Below are 19,256 nucleotides of genomic sequence, written 5' to 3' on the forward strand. Positions count from 1 at the left end.
GCAGCGACGAGGAGGAGGAATGGATCGGCGGCGGCGGCGCGGGGCAAATGGGAGAGGTTGGGGAATATTCGATAACTCCCGCCTTATATGTGAAGACCTGTTGTCTCGGTTCGTGGAACAAACCGGGACCAATGCTGCCCTTTCGTCCCGGTTGAATCCACAAACCGGGACTAAAGGTCAATTTTCGGCATCCTAACGGGCGGGAAGAAGAGACCTTTAGTCCCGGTTTGTGCCGCAAACCGACAGTAAAGGGAGTCTTTAGTCCCGGTTTGTTCCACCAACCGACACGAAAGGATGTCTTTGGTCCCGGTTCGTGCCACAAACCGACATGAATGGCCTGTGCGTGCCACAGCCGAGGTGCTTGGTGAAGAAGCACCAAAAACAAGATCTATTCTTCACATGATTCGGCAAAACCCTAGCACCGCCAACCCTATATAATCTCCTCCCCACCCACGCCACCAGCTTTCTCCCGCCCACAGCCTCCAACCCCTCCCCAACCCGAAACCCATCAGCAGCGGCGTAGCGCGAGCAGAGGAGAAGGAAAATGGTGAAGTTCTTGAAGCCGGCTAAGGCGGTGATCCTGCTGCAGGGCAGGTACGCTGGGAAGAAGTCGGTGATCGTGCGCGTGTTCGAGGAGGGCACCCGTGACCGCCCCTACGGGCACTGCCTGGTCGCCGACCTGGCCAAATACCCGAAGAAGGTGATCCGCAAGGACTCGTCCAAGAAGACGACCAAGAAGTCCCGTGTCAAGGTCTTCCTCAAGCTCGTCAACTTCACCCACCCTCATGCTCACCTCCTACACCCTCGACGTCGACCTCAAGGAGGTGGTGTCCGGCGCCCCCGACTCCCTCACCACCAAAGATAAGAAGCTCACCGCCGCCAAGTCCTCCAAGGCCAAGCTCGAGGAGAGGTTCAAGACCAAAAAGAACATATGGTTCTTCACCAAGCTTCGCATGATTGGACATGATTCAAGAAATGCCAACAAGATCTATTCTTCACATGATTCGACATGGCGACGACATGATTCCACATGATTCGACATGGTTCAAGAAATTCCAACAAGATCTATTCTTCACATGATTCGACATGATTCAAGAAATTCCAACAAGATCAATTCTTCACATGATTCCACATGATTTAAGAAATGCCAACAAGATCTATTCTTCACATGATTCGACATGATTCAAGAAATGCCAACAAAATCTATTCTTCACATGATTCGACATGATTCCACATGATTCCACATGATTCGACATGATTCAAGAAATTCCAACAAGATCTATTCTTCACATGATTCGACATGATTCCACATGATTTGACATGATTCAAGAAATTCCAACAAGATCTATTCTTCACATGATTCGACATGATTCAAGAAATGCCAACAAGATCTATTATTCACATGATTTGACATGATTCCACATGATTCAAGAAATTCCAACAAGATATATTCTTCACATGATTCGACACATGAAACATAACATCTCATATAGACCCACACTAAAAACAGAGTCATCATGGGCAGTACCAAAACAGGACATCTTAAGCACTTATTTGAACTCCAGACTTTTTGTGTGTTCAAAATGAACCATTCAAGGCCACATCATCAATTTTCAACACTTTCTGACTTCATTTGGTATTTTTCATGCTTTTACTGATTTTTTGGAGCTAAATGACCCAGAAATTCGAAAGCACTACAAATGAACTCTTAATAGGTCGAAAGTTGGCATGGTATCATCATTTCACCCACATAGCATGTGATAAAAAGTTGAGAGGGTTGCCGCAAAAACTAGATGCACTTCGTGTACAAATCGGACAATCTCTTTCGAAGTATGAGGGTTTCATAGGAAAACTCACGTGTTACAAAAGGCATTTCATTTTTTCAAACTTATTTGAACTCCAAACTTTTTGTGTGTTTAAAATGAACCATTCAAGGCCACATCATCAATTTTCAACACTTTCTGACTTCATTTGGTATTTTTCATTCTTTTACTGATTTTTTGGAGCTAAATGACCCAAAAATTGAAAAGCACTACAAATGAACTCTTAATAGGTCGAAAGTTGGCATGATATCATCATTTCACCCACATAGCATGTGCTAAAAGGTTGAGAGGGTTGCCGCAAAAACTGGATGCACTTCGTGTACAAATGGGACAATCTCTTTCGAAGTTTCATACGAAAACTTATCTATTACAAAAGGCATTTCATTTTTTCGAACTTATTTGAACGCCAGACTTTTTGTGTGTTCAAAATGAACCATTCAAGGCCATATCATCAATTTTCAACACTTTCTGACTTCATTTGGTATTTTTCATGCTTTTAATGATTTTTTGGAGCTAAATGACCTAGAAATTGAAAAGCACTACAAATGAACTCTTAATAGGTTGAAAGTTGGCATTGTATCATCATTTCACCCACATAGCATGTGCTAAAAAGTTGAGAGGGTTGCTGCAAAAACTGGATGCACTTCGTGTACAAATCGGACAATCTCTTTCGAACTATGAGAGTTTCATACGAAAACTCATCTGTTACAAAAGGCATTTCATTTTTTCGAACTTATTTGAACTCCAGATTTTGTGTGTGTTCAAAATGAACCATTCAAGGCCACATCATCAATTTTCAACACTTCCTAACCTCATTTGGTATTTGTCATGCTTTCACTGATTTTTTGGAGCTAAATGACCCAGAAATTGGAAAGCACTACAAATGAACTCTTAATAGGTTGAAAGTTGGCATGGTATCATCATTTCACCGATATAGCATGTGCTAAAAAGTTGAGAGGGTTGAAGCAAAAACTGGATGCACTTCGTGTACAAATTGGACAATCTCTTTGGAAGTATGAGTGTTTCATAGGAAAACTCATCTGTTACAAAAGGCATTTCATTTTTTCGAACTTATTTCATTTTTTCCACATGGGTGCGTGTATTAAAAACCATTACAATATATCATGAATAGAGAAGTGATCAAATTAATAGAAATTCATCATCACATTAAAGCCAAAGTACAGTAGTGACCAAAATAAATACATAACGTTCTTACATAGTTCTCATTATTGAACAACATATAGCTCTCTAGAGCATCTAATTAGAACATACATTGAAACTATTAAATTTAGATGCAACAAAAAATGCAATCAAAACCGCAACTAAGGTACAAATTGATCCAACGGCATAATGATACCAAGCCTTAGTATAAATGGCATATTTTCTAATGTTTCTAATCTTCAAGCGCATTGCATTCATCTTGATCTTGTGATCATCACGCACATCGGCAACATCCAACTCCAATATCATATTCTCCTCTTCAACTCTTTGTAATTTTTCTTTCTAGTAACTGTTTTCTTTTTCAACCAAATTTAACTTTTCGGCAAGAATTTGTATGTCGGTTCGATTTCTGGTTCACATACCTTCTAGATTAAAACATCTATGTCACGTTGGTCGTCATAATTGTCATAAACACTATATAAAACAAATAGTTATAAAAATAATATATATCACATCCGAATCATAGACAGGACGAGGGCCGACGGAGGCGGTTACCAAAACCATTGCACTATGTAATAACAAACAATACTAGAAGTAAGAAAATTACACAAGTATCTATCTAAATCATACAAGTAAGAATTTGTTTCTTTTATAAAGAAGATAAGAAGAAGAGACTAACCACGGTGCTGCCGACGCCGAGATGGGCGCGGCGATCGACGGTGGTGAGGACGGGGACGGGACACAGATGGACCGCCAAAGCTACACAAAACTAGAGGAAAATGGAGCTTGGTCAAGGAGCTTTGAGAGGAGAAAGCTTAAGTGTGGCTTGGGCATTTCATCGAACGCCTCATGTGCATAGGAGGTGAGCTAGAGCATCACAAAGCTCTCCCACGGCCGACCAAAAAAATAGAGCAGTGCAATGCTCTGCTCGCGGTCGGGTGGTATATATAGGCCAAGCATTGGTCCCGGTTTGTGGACGGAACTGGGAGTGAAGGACAGCATTTGGTCCCGGTTCCAGCCGAAAACCGGGACGAATTGTTGTGGGCCAGGAGCGAGGCACATTCATGCAGGTTCGTGTCTGGAACCGGGACCAATGGCCCACGAGGCTCGGCCGGTGCCCTGGCCTCATGAACCGGGACCGATGCCCCCATGGGTCCGAGTTCGTAAGTGAACCGGGACTAATGGGATTTCATCAAGTGGACCAAAGCCCTCTTTTCTACTAGTGCTCGCCGTCTGCTCCATTCTTTCCCCTCACCCCTCTCTCGCTCTCCTATGACCATGGTCGAGCGTCGCCGCTCGTCGCACCCATGCCATGGACCACCATTCGCTAATATGTTGCACCTAGAAGCCCCGTCATGCTTCTTCGTCATCTCTGACAAGCCAAGCAACTGGGGAAGCCTTGCAGCGTCGACATCGTCCCCAACATCGTCGCCGGTCACTAAAGAAGGTCATTGCCGATTCGCCGAGCCACCCCCGAGGCCCGTGAGCATCTTTACAAGTTCTCCATAAGCCCCTTATTATTCTCCCTCTCTTACCCGCCTCGATTTCGAGCTCTATCTTGCCTCCCCGCCATGCCCGAAGCTCGTCGCAGCCAGACCATGTCGTCGTCGTGGCCTGAGCTCAAGACGACCCCGAACTTTTGTATCACCGTGCTCACCACCTCGTGAGGAGCTTAGCGAGCTCCTCAAAGAGCCGCCCCATGCCTCGCAACCCTATGGCCGCTTGAGGCCGAGATTCAGCAGCCGCCCAAGAGCTCGCTGGCATCGATTCCGGCCAGCCCACATCCCCTCGTGACCTTCCTTAGATGCAGGCGGCCAAGGGCTATGCCTTGGTACTCTCAAATGCTGGCCCTTTGGTCTCCGATGGGACTCCATCGCATATTTGGGTCGCCACCTGCAAATTCCAACAATAGTCGATGAGGCACTGTCATTAACAGCTAATGACACCACTAACCAAACCCGTGACACATAGACACTAGGACCCACCCGCTTAATTAACCCAATTTAGTTAAGTTAATTTAGCCCTCTATTTAACACTGAGTTGATGACAGGTGGGACCCATACGTGAGTTTTAACCAGGACCCGGTCTATTGACGTGCTCACATCATCATGACGTAATGCTAACGGAGTAAATGTTTTCTGTAATTAAAATAAATCTTAAATGACTTATTTATTTTAGAAATTGTTTAAAACTTCTAAAATTCATATAAAATAATCTATAACTCACATGAAAATAATTTATATATGCAAATGATCAAAATAATAAGAAACATTTGTTTATGTCATGTTCATGCATATTTGAGAAAGTTACCATCACTAACTAGGACATTTCATGATTAGGGAAATTTATGAAATAAGATTTGTAGTTGGAATTTTAACTATGTTTGAATTCCACTTCAATTAATATTACTAGCTATTGCATTAGGTAAAGCTAGTACTGTCGTGGGTATAAGCCTGACAGTAGATGTGTGGGGTACGAAAAGGATGGGCAGAGCCTTAGCTACGGCGAGGTTGTATGAGTTCAGGCCCCTCTGCGGTGGAGGTAATAGCCCTACGTCTCAGTGCTCAGGGAGCTTGTTGTCGAGTGGAAATATGGAATACAATGAGTTGCTAACCCCTGCACCAGAGGGGGAGGGTGGCTTATATAGAGTGCGCTGCCCTCCACAACGGTTCCGGTACAGGGGGTGGAGTAGTGGCGATTGAATGCGTACGTTACAGGTAACGTACACCCTAAATGCTAATAAATGCACCTAGAAACGTACGACCGTTTCCCTCCAGGGGGGTTACGATGTACCGAGTGGTATCCAGTCGGTTAGCTTGATATCCTCCGAATGCTAGTCTCCGACTGGATGATCGAGGACCTGTTATCGACTGGATGATGGGGACTCCTTAATTTAGTCGGAGCTGACTAAGGGCCTTGTCCTTTGTGAGGGGTGGTCCTTGGGTAGGACCTACAGGGCAGGCCTATGACCCTACCCTAGGACTATAACCCCATCATTAGTCCCCGAATGGATTGGGGTTGGAACGACGAAGCGATGTTTGAAGTTTGGATCTGACTGGAGCGGACTTGGCTTGGGTGTTGCTTGCCTCGATCCATTTTATCTTTTCTGACCAACGATCCGAGTGGAAATCTCCGTGGAACAAACTATCGGAAACCGAGTGTATTCAGGGTATCTCTTGACGCGACCCGTCAACTGACAGCAACGGATTTTCTGGGATCTTCAAATTTCGGTTTCTGCGCGCTCAGCGGGGATGACGCCAGCGCGCTCGATTAGCGTCTGACACCTCGATTCTAGCGCCTTCAACTCCTCCACTGATATCGCCGCGGCCGGTCGGGGGATAAAGTTTCGGGGCCACCTGCCAGCGACCCAGTCGGAACCTTACTTAAATCCCGGCGGCAAGGGTTTTTCGTTACGCCCGTCGGATCTTTTGTCGTTGCTTCGTCCTCCTCGCCTCCTCCAGCGCACCTAACCTCCCCAATCCTCCTCTCTCTCCGCGAACTCGCAACTTTCGCCATGACCAAGGGTCAAACCAACAAGATGGAGGCGAGGAAGAAGAAGGGGAAGGCGGCGGCTCCTGCTCAGCGGCGGTAGTGGCTGTTGCCGGCGGGGTGGATTCAAGGCGACTTCCTCCCCTCTACTGTGACGGAGGGGGATCTGCTGCAGCTCGTGGAGGACGGGATGATCGTCCACAAGTCTTGGAGGCTGCCGGCTGAGAACGACGTCGAGCCGGCACCTCGGGAGGGGGAGCGCGTCTTGCTGCTCAGCCATGTCTACCGAGGTTTCTCCCTGCCCCCGCATCCTTTCTTTAAGGGCATCATGAACCACTTCGGGGCACAACTTCACCACTTTCCTCCGAATGCGATTGCCCATCTCTCTGCTTTCATCGTTATGTGCGAGTATTTCATCGGCTGCCCCCCATTGGGGGTTGTTCAAACATATGTTCTCTGCTAGATCTCAGACTATCAAACGACTCAGCCAGTCGGATGATAAAACGCATCTTCTCCAACTCTGCGGAGGTTTAGGTTTCCAGAAAAAGAGTCGGAGTAGTTATCCTGCTCTTCAGCTGAGCGAGTCGGTCAGGAACTGGCAGTCGACGTGGTTCTACTACCAAGACGTTGCCTGTCCGAACACCTCTTCAGGATTGCCCCCTTTTAGCCTCGATCGTCCCGCTCCACCTAAGCAGCTCACGCTCATGAAGGCGGAGAAGCTCGACATCCAGCCCTTGGTCGACGCACTCGTAGACGTCGTCAGGAGGGGAGTCACCGGCATGGATTTGCTGGAGACTTTCCTTGGTCGGCGCATACAACCACTGCAGGCTCGCGACCACGCCATGTGGCACTACTCGGGGACCGAGGACTCCACTCGGACTAACGTCTTGAGCGTGACCGAGGAGAAGGTGGCATCGTGGGTGCTCCAGATCACAGGCGCCTGCGAGAACCCCAGAGGGTCTCGGCGAGTGAGGGCTTTCAGCGCGGACAATCCTCCTTCGAATCAGGTGAGTACCATGTGTCGAGTGCACGTATCTACTTTAGTTTTATCGCTTTCTTGAATCTCTGCTTGTCGCTTGATGTCGCCGACTGTATTTCACGCAGAAGTGGACCAACTGGTTTTCTCTTGTCTCGAACGGGAACCCGGACGAGGAGGAGGAAGAAGGCAGCCAAGAGGGCAGCGTGGAGAGTGGCGAGTACGTCTCCGACAGTGGGGAGACGGAGGAGGAGTCTGGTGAAGAAGGGGAGGATGATGAAGAGCAGGACTCGCTGCCTCCGCCGCCAGAGCACCGGACCAAGTGTCGACATGAACCTGTGGTTCCCTCGGCTCCTCCGACATCTTCGAGTGCTCCGCCTGCTGCTCCCGCGGTGCCGAGTTCTCGGAGCACCAAGAGGGCCAGGGACGCTGCTGTCGAGTCCGTGGGTCAGTCTTCCAAGGCGGCCAAACCGAGTGGGCCCAAGCCTCGGAAGGCTCTGCCGCGGATGAGGGTTGCTGTCCCCGTCACCTCCACGTAAGTGCATCGATCTTCTAATTTCTTATGATATCCGAGTGAACTCTTGTTTATTGGTCGAATGGATTTCACTCGACAGAGTCGCTACTTCTGCCACCTCTCCGACGCGCCAGGAGGATGACCCCATGGAGACGGACAATGTCGTCTCGTCCCAGCCAGGTGCGTTGTAGTGTCTCCGAGTGTTTTATACTATCGCGTCTCGAATTCTATCATAGGTTCTGCCTCTTTATTTTTCTGAGATCTCGCGCCGTTCGGTCTATCAGGGGCGATTTGCGTGGACGAGGGTGATCAGGGGAGAGCTAAACAAGCTGCGGAGCCTGTTCTTGAGGCTGCTCCGCCTGTTGCTGCTCTCGCCGCCGATGTGCTGCCGACTGAGGCGCCGCCGCCGACTGAACCGTCGCTGGTGGTTGAAGAGCCGACTGGAGCGGACCTTGGGATGCCTCGGGAACTTCCGACGATGCCAGGTCGTCGAATGTCGAGTTCAACATCCAGCGTCTCCTGGAGGAGCAGGTGGGAGCAGCCAAGGGAGCCATGGTGCAGGCGGAGCTGATGGCTGGGGAAGCCAAGAGGGCTTACGACTCCGTCGCATCCTTGTACCAGCGGAGTTTGGAGCTGCGGGAAGATTTCCGAGTAAGTGGGCTAGTAAGTATTTACTTTTCTCTTGTAACCCACTGGGTGTTCTCGGATATCGGATGATGTTTGCAATGGGTTCACTCTGAGTGAACCCAGTGGGTGTAGTCCCCGAGACTTCTGTCGAGTGCTTGCACCGGCGTTGTCTTTATACATATTGTTTTTGCCTTGGTCAGATCTTGAAATAGTATGGTCGAGTGCAAACAGTTGTGGCAGTCGGGGTGCACTTACTGTAAGAGTCCCCGAGAGTAATTATACTCATGTCGGGTAGTATTAGCCTCGTAGGCTTAGGTGTTGTCATGTAGCTCAATAGGGCGGACCTATTTGAGTTTCATGCCAGTGGGGTCACTCTCAGTGAACCCACTGGGTGTAGTCCCTGAGACCGCTATCGACTGCTTGCGTCGGCAGGGGTCTGAAGAACTTAAACTTGGTATTGTTGGATTTATCTGATCGTCGCTTGGCGCTGACTGGCAGAAAACTTGCGAGATGGGGGCATCATATGAGACTCTCAGGGCAGAAAAGGTGCAATTTGCTGGTGAGTTGGATGCGGCCCTGCTTGCAATGGCTGGTATGAAGGAGGTTCTGGCGGAAAGAGAGAAGTCGCTGGAGCAGGCTCGTGAAGCGAACAAAATGCTGACTGGGGAAGTTGAAAAGATGGGGAAACAAAGGAGTGCTCTCATGGGGCAGATGGACGTGCTGAACAAACGATGCATAGCTCAGGAGAAATACGTCAGCGACTGGGCTCGGCAGATGATGACGCGTCTGGCTGGTAAGTCCTGTGTTTTGCCGAGTGCTTGTCCTATGTGCATCACACTCGGCGCTTATTGTTTGCTTGTCCTTCTGTTGCATATTTTTGCATTGATGGTGAAGTTGAAGCAGCTGACGTGGAGCGGTCGATTCGCGATAACGTGCCACTCGGCGAGGACGCCAATCAGGATCTGCTCCGGGCGCACATCCGCGTGGGCAAAGTTGGCCCTTTCATCGGTTGACTGAGAGAAGTTGTCGGCCGAATCAACAAGGAGCTTTGGCCAGAAGATGAGTCGCGGCAGGAGATGGAGAACCTGATGGCTCGACTGGAGGAGATTCCGAACCGAGTGCAGTCGTGGAAGAAATCTGCAGCTCGTTGTAGTGCAGATGTTGCTCTGTCCCTGGTCCGAGTCCATTTCAAAGAGGTGCGCGAGGAGAAGCTGAAGACATTGAACGTGGCCAACACGAAGAAACTTCGATTCCAATACTTCATGGAAACCTTCCTTGAAAGTTCCACCCGCATCGCCGACGGAATCGACCTGGACACTTTCGTGGAGCCCTCCAGTCCTGGCGCTACTCCAGACGACGCGTAAGAAAACTTGATCCTCGGTATGCCGAGTGTTGATTTGTAAGAAACTTTGGCCACTGCTGTTGGCCGTCACATTCTTGTTTCGGTGTGGGTAAGCTTGATCCACACCGAGGCACTATCTTTGGTTGAACTTTGAATCGAATCTTTTGCTCTTCTATTGCAATTTTGACTCGAGTTTTTGTTTGGCGTTTCTTGGTGAAGCCAAAGGCAAACATTCGGAACATGTTAGTTGTCTTGACATCTGCATGAGCCTCATTGAGGGTCCGTGGAATTTCCGATTGGATCTGTATTGTCACCGAGTGGATCGGTAGGATTGCGGGTTGGTACTGATGTAGTTGTCAGTTGTTTTGACATCCACATGAGCCTCAATGAGGGTCTGCAACTCATGTAGATGTCAGTTGTTTTGACCTCCACATGAGCCTCAATGAGGGTCTGCAACTCATGTAGATGTCAATTGTTTTGACCTCCACATGAGCCTCAATGAGGGTCTGCAACTCATGTAGTTTTCAGTTGATTACCCGAGTGTACCTGTAGGATACAGTCGAAGGCATGTGGGTGCTTAGGCGATTCTGCATCGCATCTAAGTCCCCGAGTGTGGCGTTAAGTGCACACTCGAAGAAAGTTAATACTTAGGCAATTCGTGATCGCAGCTAAGTCCCCGAGTGTGACGTTAAGTGCACACTCGGAAAAAGTTCATACTTAGGCGATTCTGGATCGCAGCTAACTCTCCGAGTGTCACGTTAAGTGCACATTTGGAGAAAGTTCATACTTAGGCGATTCTGGATCGCAGCTAAGTCTCCGAGTGTGACGTTAAGTGCACACTCGGAGAAAGTTCATACTTAGGCGATTCTGGATCGCAGCTAAGTCTCCGAGTGTGACGTTAAGTGCACACTCGGAGAAAGTTCATACTTAGGCGATTCTGGATCGCAGCTAAGTCCCCGAGTGTGACGTTAAGTGCACACTCGGAGAAAGTTCATACTTAGGCGATTCTGGATCGCGGCTAAGTCCCCGAGTGTGACGTTAAGTGCACACTCGGAGAAATTTCATACTTAGGCGATTCTGGGTCGCAGCTAAGTCTCCGAGTGTGACGTTAAGTGCACACTCTGAGAAAGTTCATACTCAGGCGATTCTGGATCGCGGCTAAGTCCCCGAGTGTGACGTTAAGTGCACACTCGGAGAAATTTCATACTTAGGCGATTCTGGATCGCAGCTAAGTCCCCGAGTGTGACATTAAGTGCACACTCGGAGAAAGTTCATACTTAGGCGATTCTGGATCGCAGCTAAGTCCCCGAGTGTGACGTTAAGTGCACACTCGAAAAAATTTCATACTTAGGCGATTCTGGATCGCGGCTAAGTCCCCGAGTGTGACGTTAAGTGCACACTCGGAGAAATTTCATACTTAGGCGATTCTGCATCGCAGCTAAGTCCCCGAGTGTGACGTTAAGTGCACACTCGGAGAAAGTTCATACTTAGGCGATTCTGGATCGCAGCTAAGTTCTCGAGTGTGACGTTAAGTGCACACTCGGAGAAATTTCATACTTAGGCGATTCTGGATCGCAGCTAAGTCCCCGAGTGTGATGTTAAGTGCACACTCGGAGAAAGTTCATACTTAGGCGATTCTGGATCGCAGCTAAGTCCCCGAGTGTGACGTTAAGTGCACACTCGGAGAAAGTTCATACTTAGGCGATCCTGGATCGCAGCTAAGTCCCCGAGTGTGACGTTAAGTGCACACTCGGAGAAAGTTCATACTTAGGTGATTCTGGATCGCAGCTAAGTCCCCGAGTGTGACGTTAAGTGCACACTCTGAGAAAGTTCATACTTAGGCGATTCTGGATCGCAGCTAAGTCCCCGAGTGTGACGTTAAGTGCACAGTCGGAGAAAGTTCATACTTAGGCGATTCTGGATCGCAGCTAAGTCCCCGAGTGTGACGGTAAGTGCACACTCGGAGAAATTTCATACTTAGGCGATTCTGGATCGCAGCTAAGTTTTTTTTTGAGACCGGAGTCTGCGACCGCGGAAGAACTTTGAACCTGCAAAAAACTCAATCTGCTTTATATTATTTCACCAATACTTGTTCTTTACATTGCTTCAGTCGACGGTCACATGTAGAAGCGCTTCAGGAGATCTCCGTTCCATGCTCGCGGCTTGTCTATCTCCGTGTCGACGTTGTAGAGTCTGTATGCTCCATTGTTCAGCACCTTTGATTTGATGAAGGGTCCTTCCCAGGCAGGAGCCAACTTGTGAGGTCTTTGCTGATCCACTCGGAGCACCAGGTCGCGTGCTTGGAACGTACGACTCCTGACGTGTCGCGCGTGAAAACGCCGCAGATCTTGTTGATAAATGGTTGAGCGAGTCAGTGCCATCTCGCGCTCCTCCTCTAGAAGGTCCACTCCGTCTTGCCTTGCTTGTTCTGCTTCAGCTTTGGAGAAGAGTTCGACTCGTGGAGCGTTGTGAAGTAAGTCACTCGGAAGGACTGCTTCTGCTCCGTAGACAAGGAAGAACGGTGATCGCCGTGTAGATCTGTTCGGGGTTGTGCGAAGACCCCAAAGCACTGAAGGTAGCTCGGTGACCCAAGCGCCAGCGACATGTCCTATCTCTCGCAGGAGTCGGGGCTTCAAACCTTGCAAAATAAGTCCGTTCGCCCGCTCTGCTTGTCCGTTGGACTGCGAGTGCGCCACGGAAGCAAAGTCCACTCGGATACCTTGGCTTGTACAGAAACCTTTGAATCTGTCCGAATCAAAGTTTGTCCCGTTGTCCGTGATTATGCTGTGAGGTACACCGAATCTGAAGATGATGTCCCTGACAAACTTGACGGCTGTTGAGGCGTCGAGCTTCTTGATGGGCTTGGCTTCGATCCATTTCGTGAACTTGTCGACTGCCACCAACAGATGTGTGTATCCACCTTGGCCTGTCTTGAATGGACCGACTGTATCTAATCCCCACACTGCAAACGGCCACACAAGAGGGATCATGTTCAACGCAGACGTCGTCTTGTGGGACTTATTGGAGTGGAACTGGCAGCCCTCACATCGGTCAACCATATCTTTAGCCATCTCGTTTGCCTGCAGCTAGAAGAAACCAGCCCTGAATGCCTTGGCGACGATTGCTCTCGAAGAAGCGTGATGACCGCAGGTTCCTGAGTGAATATCTTCCAGGATCAGCTGCCCCTCTTCTGGAGAGATGCATCATTGAAAAACGCCTGAAACGCTTTCCTTGTACAATTGGCCATCAATGGCAGTGAATGACTTCGACCTGCGGACTATCTGCCTGGCCTGGACTTCGTCTTCTGGTAGTTCCTGCCTCAGGATATATGCAATGATCGGCACAGTCCAATCGGGGATGACAGCAAGAATCTCCATGACCAGATCAACCACAGCAGGTACATCGACTTCAGTCGGATCTGTTGAACTCTTTGGTTGTACTGGTTCCTCTGTAAAAGGATCTTCTTTGACTGAGGGAAGGTGGAGGTGCTCGAGGCAGACGTCACTCGGGACTGGTCTCCGAGTCGATCCGAGTTTTGCCAACTCATCCGCTGCTTGGTTCTTCAGTCTCGGAACATGGTGAAGTTCTAGACCTTCAAACTTCTTCTCAAGCTTCCTCACTGCATTGCAGTATCTGGTCACCAAATCCGAATCGCCGTAGACCATCAGGCGACGGACGCCGAGTGAGATGGCCATACGCAACCCGTAGAGGAGAGCTTCATACTCTGCCTCGTTGTTGGAGGAATCGAAGTGTATCTGTAGCACGTACTTGAGCTTGTCGCCCTTTGGCGATATGATCACAACGCCAGCGCCGGAGCCATTCAACATCTTGGACCCATCGAAGAACATTGTCCAATGGGCCGAGTAGATGTGGGTCGGTTGCTGTTGTTCTACCCATTCTGCTATGAAGTCAGCCAGAGCTTGAGACTTAATCGCTTCTTGGCCTCGAACTTGATATCGCAGTACATCATCTCCATCGCCCACTTCGCCACCCGGCCTGACGCGTCTTGATTGTGGAAAATTTCCGACAATGGAGCATCAGAAACGACAGACACCGAGTGGTCTTGGAAATAATGGGCCACCTTCTTCGCAGTCATGTAGATCCCGTAGATAAGCTTTTGATAGTGGGGATACCTCTGCTTGGAAGGAGCCAGGACTTCGGAGACATAGTACACTGGCCGCTGAACTTTGTATGCTTTGCCTTCTTCTTCTCGTTCGACTGTAAGAACAGTATCGACGACTTGATTTGTAGCCGCAATGTACAGAAGAAGGGGCTCTTTACCGAGCGGAGCACTAAGAACCGGCTGGGTGGAAAGAAGGACTTTGAGGTCCTCGAATGCGACTTGGGCTTCGTCTGTCCACTCAAAAGTATCTGATTTCTTCATGAGTCAGTACAGAGGAAGTGCTTTCTCGCCGAGCCGACTGATGAACCTCCTCAAAGCCGCTAGGCAACCTGTGAGCCGTTGAACATCGTGTATTCTGACCGGCCTCTCCATTCGGACGATGGTCCCGATCTTTTCGGGGTTGACATCGATCCCTCGTTCGGAAACGAAGAAACCGAGTAACTTTCTGCTGGGAACGCCGAATGAACATTTGGCGGGGTTGAGCTTGATATCGTACCTACGAAGGTTGGCGAATGTTTCTGCCAAGTCAGTCAGCAGGTCGGAACCTTTGCGTGACTTGACTACGATATCATCCATATACGCCTCCACATTCTGACCGATCTGGTCGAGGAGACATTTTTGGATCATGCGCATAAAGGTAGCTCCTGCATTCTTCAAACCGAATGGCATAGTGATGTAGCAGAAGCACCCGAATGGGGTGATGAAGGATGTTTTTAACTCATCGGGACCATACAGACGGATATGATGATAGCCCGAATAGGCATCAAGAAATGACAGACGCTCGCAACCCGCAGTCGAATCGACAATTTGATCTATGCGGGGAGCGGAAAATGGTCTTTCGGGCAGACCTTATTGAGATGCTTGAAGTCGATGCACATTCGGAGCGACTTGTCCTTCTTGGGCACCATGACAACATTGGCGAGCCACTCGGAGTGGTGAACCTCACGAATGAAGTTGGCTGCCAGCAGCTTGGCCACCTCTTCCCCGATTGCCTTCCTCTTGTGCGCGGCGGACCGGCGCAGGCGCTCTCGGACGGGCCGAGCGGTGGAATCCACGTGCAGTCGGTGCTCAGCCAACTCCCTGGGTACACCTGGCATGTCAGAGGGTTTCCATGCGAAGATGTCCCAGTTCTCACGGAGGAATTGGGTGAGCTCGGCTTCCTATTTAGGATCGAGGGTGGTGGAGATGTTCGTCGGGGCAGCTGTGGCGTCCGTCGGGTGGATGTTGACTTTCTTCGTCTCTCCCGCCGACTGGAATGCAGATTCTGAAGCTGGCTTCTTCGAGCGCATCAAGTCGGCGGGGTCGACTGTTTTCTTGTACTCGTCAAGCTCGAGGACGGCCATCTGCTGGTCGGCGATTCTTGATCCCTACTGCAGACACTCTTCGGCCCGCTGCCGATTGCCTGTGATGGTGATCACACCCTTCGGGCCTGGCATCTTCAGCTTCAGGTATACGTAACATGGACGGGCCATGAAACGCGCATACGCTGGGCGACCCAGAATTGCGTGATAAGCACTCTGGAAGTCGACCACTTCGAACATCAGCTTTTCCTTGCGGAAGTTCTTGTCGGAGCCGAAAACGACGTCCAACGCGATCTGGCCGAGTGACTTGGCCTTCCGTCCAGGGACGACTCCATGGAACTGCATGCTGCTCTCGCTGAGTTTGGACATCGGGATGCCCATCCCCTTGAGTGTGTCGGCGTACATGATGTTCAAGCCGCTGCCGCCATCCATGAGGACTTTGCGCAGTCGGACTCCTTCCACCACTGGGTCGACGACCAGAGCCTGTCTCCCCGGGGTGGGTACATGTGCCGGGTGATCCGACTGGTCGAAGGTGATCGCAGTCTGAGACCATTTGAGGAACTTGGGGTTGGTAGGGGTGGCCATGTTCACCTCTCTGTTCACCAGCTTCAGTCGACTCTTGCTCTCGACGTTAGCAAAAATCATCAGGGTTGCATGGACTTGGGGGAACGGATCCTCCTTATCCTCCTCATCCTGTTCATGGTCCTTCTCACTCGGTTGCCCTTCGCTGAACCTCTGGATCAGGAGGCGACACTGTCGAGTGGTATGCTTCGCATATATGGGGTTGCCCTCTTCATCCATCTTCGTATGAACCGGACATGGCTGGTCCAGGATGGGGTTATTGAACTGCTTCTTCTTGGGGGTGAACTGAGCCTTCCCTTTGCCCTTGAACTTGGCATTGGTTACGGCTGCAGCTTCTGCTTGCGGAGCGGTCCGAGCTTTCTGCTTCTGCTTCCGAGTGTTACCTCCATCTCCATCAGCGACTGTTTTGTGCTTGCTGCTTCGGATGCGGTCTTCTTCTTCGCCATTAGCATAGCGCGTCGCTATTTCCATCATCTTGCTCATGGAGATTTCGCCTGTTCGACTGAATTTCAGATACAAATCTCTGTACCGCACGCCTGCCTTGAAGGCGCAGACTGCTTGATGCTCGGTGACGTTCTCCACCGTGTGGTAGAGAGTTGTCCAACGCTGGATGAAGTCTCGCAGGGGCTCATTCTGCTTCTGGACGCAGTGCTGGAGCTCCACGAGGCCAGCAGGACGCTTGGACGTCCCTTCGAAGGTCCTGATGAACACCCGGGCCAGATCTGCCCAGTTGTAGATGCTTGAGGGGGCCAACTGGTTCAGCCACGCTCGAGCCGAGCCGTCGAGCATCAAAGGGAGGTGCTTCATGGCGACATGGTCGTCCCCTCCTCCGATCTGGACTGCCACTCGGTAGTCATCCAGCCACGTTTCTGGCTTGGACTCTCCTGTAAACTTGCTGATTCCCGTCGCCAATCTGAAGTTTGGCGGGATGTCAGCCGAATGGATGGCTCGACTGAAACACTCGGGACCAGACACGATGGTCCTGCTTCCGCTCGGACGGTCCATATCATAACCCTCGCGGTGGGCTCGGCCCCTGTCGACCCTTCGCTGAGCGATACGCCCTCTTGCGTCAGGCCTTGGGTCGTAAGTGTCACCGACTGAACGCCGATCATCATGATGTCGGGGCCTGTAGGGCCCACCCCGCGGAGGGGTGCGTGAATGGCGGCGATCTTCGTGATTTATGGAACGGCTGCCTCCTCTGTGCCGCTGATGGGAACCAGGGCTGTGAACCGACCGATGCGTATTCGCATGAACGGAACTATTATGGATCCTGTTATGCGACTGGGAGACTGCCGAATTCTGCTGCTGCCCCGTATGCAACAGGGCTCGGATCTGCTCGATTCCCCTACCAGCCTCTGAATCAGTCGGCTGGAGGGAATCGGCTATCTTGGCAGCTGCAGGCAAGTTGAGGAGGGGTGTGCGGAACAACTCCACGTTGCTCCGCCGAGTGTGTCGACTGGCAGAACGGCGAGGCGGACGACGCGCGCCGGACGTTTCGCCGATCTCGTGCTCGTTCCAGCCAGCTTGACGGGGATCTTCATGGGAGTTGGCCATGTGTACTTCTGATGCACGCCCGCGACCCGCGTATTCCAAAGGAAACTGAGTCGGAACCGAGCTCGAGTGCTGGGACTGCGGGGCAACCACAACAGACTCTAGAACTGCCACTTGTGAAGACGCGTTCTGGCGCGCCTGGGCATGTTGCACCCAACGCTGGAGCCGCGGACGGCGAGACCGCTTGCTGCGGCGCGTGACGGCGGTGCAGGTCGACACCGGAGCCGACTGTTGGAGAAGAAGAATGCCGCGGGCGCCGGCACGGAAGTGCGTAGCCCCACGACGGGGAAGCGCCTCAACGTCGAGAGGAGCATCCCGAAGCCACGCCGAATCATCGATGATGAAGGAGAGAGCGCCGAAGAAGATATGGTGACCCATGCTCGAACCTCCACCGGACGACATGACGAAAGGAAGTAGTCGCAAACTCGCCGGAAGTCGCTTAGATGCCTGCCCCACGGTGGGCGCCAACTGTCGTGGGTATAAGCCTGACAGTAGATGTGTGGGGTACGAAAAGGATGGGCAGAGCCTTAGCTACGACGAGGTTGAATGAGTTCAGGCCCCTCTGCGGTGGAGGTAATAGCCCTACATCTCATTGCTCAGGGAGCTTGTTGTCGAGTGGAAATATGGAATACAATGAGTTGCTAACCCCTGCACCAGAGGGGGAGGGTGGCTTATATAGAGTGCGCTGCCCTCCACAACGGTTCCGGTACAGGGGGTGGAGTAGTGGCGATTGAATGCATACGTTACAGGTAACGTACGCCCTAAATGCTAATAAATGCACCTGGAAACGTACGACCGTTTCCCTCCACGGGGGTTACGATGTACCGAGTGGTATCCAGTCGGTTAGCTTGATATCCTCCGAATGCTAGTCTCCGACTGGATGATCGAGGACCTGTTACTGACTGGATGATGGGGACTCCTTAATTCAGTCGGAGCTGACTAAGGGCCTTGTCCTTTGTGAGGGGTAGTCCTTGGGTAGGACCTACAGGGCAGGCCTATGACCCTACCCTAGGACTATAACCCCATCAAGTACCTTAACATATCATGTCATTCACCTGATTGTGCAATGCATTGATTGTGGTCCTTCTTTGTTTGCCGGTGTTTGTTGTTGGAAATATGTCCTAGAGGCAATAATAAAGTAGTTATTATCATATTTCTCTGTTCATGATAATCATTTATTATCTATGCTATAATTGTATTGATCGGAAACTCAAGTACATGTCTGGATACATAGACACCACTATGTCCCTAGTAAGCCTCTACTGGACTAGCTCATTGATCAAAGATGGATAAGGTTTTCTAGACATAGACATGAGTTGTAATTTTATAACGGGATCACATAATTAGGAGAATGATTTGATGGACAAGAGTCAAACCTGAAGCATAGCATTTGATCGTATCCAGTTTACTGCTATTTGTTTCTGCATGTCAATGTATCTATTCCTATGACCATGAGATCATGCAACTCACCGACACTGGAGGAATTCCTTGTGTGTATCAAATGTCACAACGTAACTAGGTGACTATAAAGATGCTCTACAGGTATCTCCGAGGGTGTATATGGAGTTGTCATGGATGAAGACTAGGATTTGTCACTCCGTATGACGGAGAGGTATCTCGGGGCCCACTTGGTAATACAACATCAAAATAAGCTTGCAAGCAATGTGGCTAAGGAGTTAGTCAGAGGATCTTATATTACGAAACGAGTAAAGATACTTGTTGTTAAGAGATTCAACTAAGTATGGAGATACCGACGAGCGAATCTTG

The 19,256-nt window shown here is 50.1% G+C and overlaps 1 pseudogene; it reads left to right on the forward strand.

The window, feature by feature from the left end:
• The first annotated feature begins 544 nt into the window (after window positions 1-544).
• LOC123425637 lies at window positions 545-19,075 on the forward strand (annotated as a pseudogene).
• The last annotated feature ends 181 nt before the right edge of the window (window positions 19,076-19,256 follow it).

This window comes from Hordeum vulgare, chromosome 2H (genome assembly GCF_904849725.1).
Source record: "Hordeum vulgare subsp. vulgare chromosome 2H, MorexV3_pseudomolecules_assembly, whole genome shotgun sequence".
Lineage (NCBI taxonomy): Eukaryota > Viridiplantae > Streptophyta > Magnoliopsida > Poales > Poaceae > Hordeum > Hordeum vulgare.